Genomic DNA, 8,346 nt, shown 5'->3' with positions numbered 1-8,346 from the left:
AGATCTGTGAAGAAAATAAACATTATAATCACAGAAAAGTTACTTTTAAATATTGTTACTTATGGCAACACTGAAGTAGCAGCAAAATATTTTTTTTTAGTTGTGTTGTTTACATAAAAACAAAAATATATTTACTGTATTGCAATTTTACATTACATTTTTGTATTTCATACATATATATTGAGAAGCATATTATACAAAATTCCACACAAATATATATATCCTTTCCACATAGAGATCTGAAGATAAAAGATACTAATGATTAATCTTGGGTTTTTGTAAGCAAAGGACTAAATTTGTTCGTAAATCTTAACTTCAAGTTGGTAGGATGAGAGGTTAATCTTATAATTTTATAGAAACAATGAACTTAGATATCTTTGTTTATTAAACGTTGATGCTGTTCTAACAAGATGATGCTGACAATTACACACTTGAACAGTCTGAACTCTAAAATGTGACTCAGTCACATAAAAGAATTCATATAGATAAGCATTTGCAAAAATGTTTAAGGCATTTATTAATTACTGTTTTAGACACTTAAAATAAACAGTATATCAAATGTAATGCTCCAAATATGTTCCTGTAAAATATAACATTTTCCTAACTACAACCTGGACTTTTAGCATCATCAGTTAGTAAAGATTAATATTTATTTTGTTTTCCAGCTCCTTATCTATTTCCCCAATTTTGACAGGATGAAATTTTACATATTAAGCATTTGTCTTCAGTTGAAGTCGGGCACTTCTACAAAAATATGTGAAATATTTATGTTGCCCTTTGCAGAGGGGACTTGAAATCTGCCAAGTAACAGAACATTGCTTTCAGGGTCTGTCCAAATCTGCATAAAGTATATACAAATTGAAGTACCTATATAATCAGACTAGGCAATAAAGAAAACAGATTAAGGGCACTAGATGGGGCCTCAGAATTTACATAATTAAAATAAGTGAAAATAAGTGTGATGATAAAAAAGGATACAGAGAGTAAGTAGGTTATGAGTTTGGACTCAACATCTGCCTAAATACTACTCTAAATCAGGCCAAATTTGGAGGAGATTTAAACTAGGACATGATGAATCTGAAGAATAGCTGGATAATACAGGGAGAAGAGATAGAGAAGAAAAAAGTAATCAGGCAAGGATCTGTGGAAATAAACACAAGACTTGATGGTGACTGTGGAAAGGAAGCCTAAGAGTGCATGGGGGAAGAAACTTATGCTGGAATTAGAAGCTGGAGGAGCAGAAACAAGAATTGTTCATAGTAAAACAAAGGATTAGGGGACACAAGTGTGGAAAAGTCAGCAATGAAAAAGAGACAAATTAGAAGGAAAAAAAGCAAGCAAAAAATGTCTTGAGGAAGAAAACTATAGACATATCTTTGCCTTCCAATGCAACAACTCTGCTGCATCCCAGTATTCATTACTGGATATTTCTGTGCAATAACTTGAGAAATATTTTTGAAGCTACTTGACAAATCTCCCACAGCAAAAAACCCCTATAATTATTATTATTATTTACTCATATCATATGACATAAATCCTTGTGGTAATTCTAATGGTTCCCAGGTTCCAAATGGGTATCTAAGTTACATGTACAGCAATGACTCAGAACGGATTTTCCCTTTTTTTTTTTTTTTGTTTTTACCTGTTCTGTCTTTTAAAAAAATGAACAGCCCTCCCCAAGAACACCCAAACTCTAATAAAAGACTATCCAGATGTAAAATTAAGTCCTTAAAAATTAGGAAATGCCTCTGTGTATCTGTTACACATAGTTCTTCAATTATTTTCATAATTCAAAACACATATTATTAAATTATATGAGATAATGTATTGTTTTCCGCCCTAGACCGAAAAGAAAGCAAGTTCTAATTGCCTTTTAAAATCTACATTTACATAATTTTAAAAATACATAATCTGAAAGTGAATTAAGCTGCATCTTGAAAATTAGCATTCTGTAGTCTGTACAAAAAGATTAGCTATGTGCTGTTTGATAGCTAGTACATTGAAAAATATATATGCATCTCCGTATTAATTTCAAATGGTTAGGAAAGAAGTATCTTACAGCTGTGTTTAACAAAGAGTAAAAAGATATGTTCCCACAGAATCTGTCAAATTTGCATGTATGAGTATTCACATTATACAAAATTATACATAAATACTTTCCTAGTCCAGACTTTCTTCTTAATCACACCACTAGCTGAATTTTTAAAACACTTGGGCATGGAAATTATTGATTTGTGTGTTATACACATGTATCATACTAAAATCTGGCTTACTGGCTTTGATTAAGGCAGGATTTCACCCCAGAAATTTACTTTTACCTTCATGATTTTATGTTAATTTTTGAGTGTTGCCTTCTTTTCAAGCAGATAATATTAAGACAAATATTTCTCTGCACACATAAATAGTGACATGTATCCTGCCTTACTTCACATCCTAACAGAGGATTTATGTCTTTACTGCAAAAAAATAATGGTGCAAATCGATTTTTTCCTAGATTCATCATTGTAAACTGCTGAATTTTTTAATAACATTTCCTGAATGACTACTGCACTTGTATTGTTATTCAATACAATATCTCCCCAGTTAAAAAGCAGTTAGTGAATTTAGGAAACTCTGAAAGAATGAGAGTTAGATCTACATTGTCACCAACTGTCTTTATTTTGTAAATGCATCATTCTGCCATTTGACATATCCCTTGATATGTTTGTTGCCATACTGTAACTAATTGGTTTTGTTACCATACGGTAACTAGTTCGTCATTTGCATGGCTGTACCTGTGTATATTCATCTGTAACATTACTCATTTGTTGACATGGCAGCTTTCAAATAATTTATCCAGTTCACAAAAGAGAAGGAGGCCCCTTTCATTTCGTATGGTATCATCCTTTCATCAGCATTACACAAGGATGGTATATATAATGATTGTTACTTCTGCAGATGGGAAAATTGATGTATATAGATTCAAAATGGCACTCAATATCAATTAACAGGCTAGTGATAGAACTGGAAAAAAAAAAAAAAGGCAGAACTCTTGAATCTGTAGTCAAATAGTTTCTCTCATCTGGATAAAATGTATCCTATCATCAACACCGACTTATCATACACAAGAAAGTAGGTTTTAGTATCTAAGCCTGCACCTGTATCTAAGCCTCTTGTTTATTTTCACATATAGGGCTGAGTAAAGTTCAGTCTACTGAAGAATGCTTAGTACATAATGAAGAATATTGTACTGATTTATTAATTTATAATTCAGTGATTTTTCTCATTGATTATTTAAAAGCAAGCATCAATGTCTGATGAAAAATTTGGATGTAACACAGTATTATGAGTTTTATCTACCTGCAATGTAATTCCAGGATATGAGTGAGTTCTTGTTTGGAAGCCATTAAAGAACTTCAAATTCATATTGAGTTGTGCCACTACTAAATTATCCAATATATCTGCATGACTTTTTGCTGAGTTTCCACTCTACTCTACCAAGTTGAAGGATTTCCTGACTTAGGCTGTTTTGCATATTTTCAACCTATAGGTTAGATTTAACTAATATCTAACTGTTTTCTTCTGACTACGTAAATATACATTATGTATAACTGTGCATTGACAGATTTTTTCTGAGGCATATTTTGTATTTTGGTAAGATCTACAGATGTATCTGCATGAAAAAAAAAAAAAAGTCATGTTGAAAGTATTTTCAAAACAATACTCATGTTTTTCTAGTAGATATCTGGAAAATTTGAATTACTTCAGAACTGTAAAACCCTTTCTCATTCATTTTATGCCTTCATTTTCTGAGCACAAAATTATTAGTATGGAGTCATGTCACTATCTTTTGTTGGGCAAAACGCTTGTCCACTAACAGTCGTGTGGTCATATAACCATATGTGGCTTACAGAAAAGACAGCTTTATTCTTAAAATTCTGGCAGCAGCTGTGAATTCTAAGGTAAATTTAGTTCAGTATTCTTCTCATGAGAATAAGCAATTTGTACTGTAAATATCTTCTATGGATTTACAGAATTTCTACAGATTTCTAAGGAGAAAACATACTTTTTACTGTTGTCTTCTGTGAAGTCTACTAAGCAGGTAGAACAAAAGAAAAAAGGAAACAAAAAAAGACCACTAAAACCCCTTGATAAAATACGAGTAAAGGCATGAATAGCAAGCCAAAGAATAAGATGTTTACTGCATATGAGTTTACAAATGCTAAATGAAAGATAGCAAATTATGGAACTTGAATATATAGATAATGCTAATGCTAAGGTGAAAGGAGCAGGAAGACAGGATTTTTTTAAAAAAGTGAAGCTATACCATACGGTACTGAAAACAAAACTGAAGACTTTAAGACTTTCTAAGGACCCTCATTATAAAAATAAAGGAAGGCAAAAAAACCAAAACAAGGTGGGGGTTCTGTCAAGAGGAAAAATAAGAATTGAGAGAAAGATATGAAAAGGAAAGTGAAATAAAAGTTACTCTTCGTTTCTTCTTTGATTTTGAAGTCTTTCCACTTTCAGACTTCCCACTTCATTAATTTAATTTCTATGACTAACAGAATGGTAAAGCTCAAATTTATCTGAGAAACTAAATTGATAAATATTTTGTGGTGGAGATAGTACCTATGGGTTATTTTTTGAACTAGGGGGTGATTAAGGAATTACAAGATTCAGATCCAAACTTACTTATCTTTTTCTTGGAAAGCAGTGTTTTACTGATATCAGATGCTCCCTGGAAGACTAGAATTCAGGGAAGAGGAGAATTAAGAAATCTGGTCAGTATTTTAAATAATAATTGGAGGCATAGCTCCTCTTGCATGCCACATTCAAATGCTGTTGCTTCTGGAAAACCCTGACAATTACAGTTCAAAAGACACAAAGTACAATCAAAATAAGGTTTAAGATTTGTGGAGAAAAGTAAACCAGAAAATTGTGATGACAGGTAGACAATGTAAATACATAGGTGATTCATCTTAAGGTTTTACATTGATCGGCCAGCACCAGATTAGGACAATAGAAGGGAGTTGATGGTTGTCATAGCCTACTCACAAACTGGGTAGTATATATAAAAAAAATAGTATTAAAAAAAATAACCCTGTCTAACTAGGTATAAAAAAAAAGTAATTACTTTACTTTTAATTCTTGCAAAATATTTCTATGCCCATCTTCAACTTAGTGTTCACTACACTAGCAGTATTCAGGAAAGTAATCAGCAATTCACACCAATATTTATGGAGTTAATAAAAATACTCATAAAAATGCCAACAAAGCTACCAAGGACTGATACTTGAGTCTTGCATAACTATGACTGCAAGTCACTAACCATCACGGTTCATTTATGATTGTTACAGAAATTATACACCAGAGAAAAATAGTTTATTTTTTCTGATCTTTTTTACAAAAGCAAGGTAAATTTATGTGCAACTGAAAGGTAGAAAATATAATCAGCAAAAGGTCATTCTAATACACTTATATTTGCAATTTACTGGCACAAGTTACCATCAAGGTTAAGATCTTGGCCCTGGTCAGACAATAATGGACACAAATATCCACACCAAAAAAACTCTTCAAGAAATAGAAAAGAAAAATGAGTTACCAGAGAGCATAAAGTAAAAAGCCTGATTTTGGAACGAGTATAAACTAGTATGTATGTTCTCATAGAACATAGAATACTGGCCATCAATAGAGGCAACTATTACAGGCAACAACTGCTACGTTTTCTTTAGGTTCCATATATTGTTTTGCTTGCTTGCTTTTTTTTTTTTTTTTTTTTTAAATACTGGGTGAATTTAATCCACAGTTAATTTTCTCTTTGAACATATAATATGGAACCACATCAAATGCTTTAAGTACACAAATACTTTCCTTAAACTGAGATAGACTATGTCCACAGCATTTCCTTTATTCCTTAATTGATTTTATTTTGTCAAGAAACAGAATTTAGTTTAGGATTAATCTACCCCACCCAGGTTTTTTGGAAAAAAATAGTAAATTTGGTTGATAAAAACCTTAAAATTCTTTAACCAGGATTCTAAGAACCTACCCTTGGGAATAAGATCTATAAAAAGTACATCAAAGCTGGGCAGCTCCTCAAAATATTTCTGAAAATATTGACTTTCCCTTTCTAAAAAACCACTGAATTAAAGGATAACAACTTTGAAGCATTGTGTGCTTTGTCTTTGCAAAAACATGATCATTCATGTACAGTCATCTCCCTGCAGTATATAAGATGCATTTTATTTCAATATCATTCATATTTGAGGTGGTTTTTTTTTACACAAACATATCTAAAAATAGTTTATTTTTAATTTTTATACCTCTGTTTTCAGTTTGGACGTTCTAAATTTATTGATACAATTAAGGGATTACAAATTGCATACAAGAAACATATATGAATCTAGTATTTGGCATATGCTAAGATCTCAGAGTTGCATGGCACAGTTTGCTAAAAACTTCCTACCAATAATAAAAATGAATTCTGAGCAACAATCAGGATTATGGATGTTGTAAAATGAACTTAGTAACATTTTAGCAATTAAGGCTTGTCAAATCACTTGTCAAATTCTTCTGTAAAAATGATGCAAGAACTTGATTTAACAATTAATTCAAATGGGAGCACCTCTAAGGTATTTTTTCTGAGCTCTTCTGCAATACACATCCAGGCTAACTCAAAGGGAATACATCTACTAAATCACTAAAATAATTAATAAGCTTCTTCATTAAATATTTCAGAAAGCAAAACCAAGAGAGACAGTGCAACAGAAAAATATTAAACAATGAATACATTCTAAATAAAGGCAAGTTTATAACATTTTCAGACTGAGGATACTACAGGGCTAATAATTTATTTTTTATCATTGAAAGGCAACAGTCTTTGGCAAACAGAACTAATATAATAGACATGTTTATATACAGCATATAAATTGTACAAAGATACTAGTAATGCCTGGTTTTATATATAATATGAATTACAATTTAATGTATCATCTCTGTTTAATTTCTCAAAGCCATGATGAAAAGACGTGTAGAGATGCACATGCAGAAAAGTATAACAGAAAGACATAAGACTGGAGCCTTTTTTTCTTTAGTTCCTGGACTACTGAAAGGAGAATTAGTATGTAATTGTGTTGCAGTAGATGTATATTTAATAAAAAAAATATAAAAAATGTTACCAGGCACTGTAAATTGTCTCCCTGTCTCTCACACTTATGACTCTGACACTTGATAGGTCCTTCCTGCTCCTTTCCTAGTATCTTCTTTTTGAAGGTATAACACAATGACGCTTTTTTCTTTACTCTTCCCAAGCTCCTAACATAGGCAAGTTCTACACGCCTTTTTGTCAGAAGATCTTACCCTTATTTATTTTTCTGGATGGCAAGATAATGTAGATTACTAGATAGACAGCAGTTACACATGAATATGAATGCAATGTATATTTAACTCAATTATCCAATATACGCACATATTCTATTCTGAATATATTAAATTAGTGATAATTTTGCAATTTACATCAGTAGCTTAGACTTGTTTCACCTACATTCAGGATCTTAGCAGCTAGAATTCTCATCTAGTTTAAATGGTGGGACTTCATCACTAGTCAATGGAGAGAAACAGGAAAACTAAGAACACAATTAAACCTTTTCTAAGATGGCAGGCAGAGAGAAATAATCACATTCTTTCTCCATGGATATGATTCACTTTAGACCAGGATTTTATTTAATCTAATTTTAGGAATGTAAATCAAGTGAATAAGCACAGACAAATTGTAGTCACTGTTATTTTTTGCCTGTAGTGGCCTAGCACATTGTAAATAAATCATCCCAAAACCTTTACAAAGCATGACAAAAAATAGAACTATCAAGTATTTTTACATATTTTCCTTGAATTATTTGTTTTTCACTGAAAGTGACAATTCAGCATGTATGAAAACATAATTGAAAAAGCATATCCAGCTATTACATATTATTTATGAAATAATTTGATTTCTATTTTGACATAAAGCATTTCAAGAAGCTTCACTACTTAAACAGTTTTAGTCAATAGTTTTGCCAAAGTTATTTAATACTGCCTATATTTTTTGTAATGCACATTTTTTGTGTTTGGAATATTATTTCTTTGGAAAAGGCATTATACATGAATGACAAAATATACTATGTCATATTATCAGAAATATTTTTTCTTCAGTTATAGTACACAAAATAAACCATGAAACTTAAAATGCTATCACTTTATGACTTTTAAGTATGACTTTTTAAATTTTTTTCTACACATAGATTCTTCTGTTAATTTCTATAACATTAGCGTGGCAAAATTATAAGACTTTAAAAGGATCCTCTGCCACTGAGCTATAGTAAGTTC

The 8,346-nt window shown here is 31.2% G+C and overlaps 1 protein-coding gene across 1 annotated transcript in view; it reads right to left on the bottom strand.

Annotated features, from left to right (window-relative positions):
- Positions 1-8,346, bottom strand: part of LRRIQ1 (leucine-rich repeats and IQ motif containing 1) — a 106,937-nt gene that overhangs the window by 6,303 nt on the left and 92,288 nt on the right. The window lies entirely within an intron of this gene.

Source organism: Chaetura pelagica, unplaced genomic scaffold, assembly GCF_000747805.2.
Source record: "Chaetura pelagica isolate M959 unplaced genomic scaffold, ChaPel_1.0 scaffold50, whole genome shotgun sequence".
Taxonomy (NCBI): domain Eukaryota; kingdom Metazoa; phylum Chordata; class Aves; order Apodiformes; family Apodidae; genus Chaetura; species Chaetura pelagica.
This window is presented reverse-complemented; position numbering and strand designations above follow the sequence as displayed.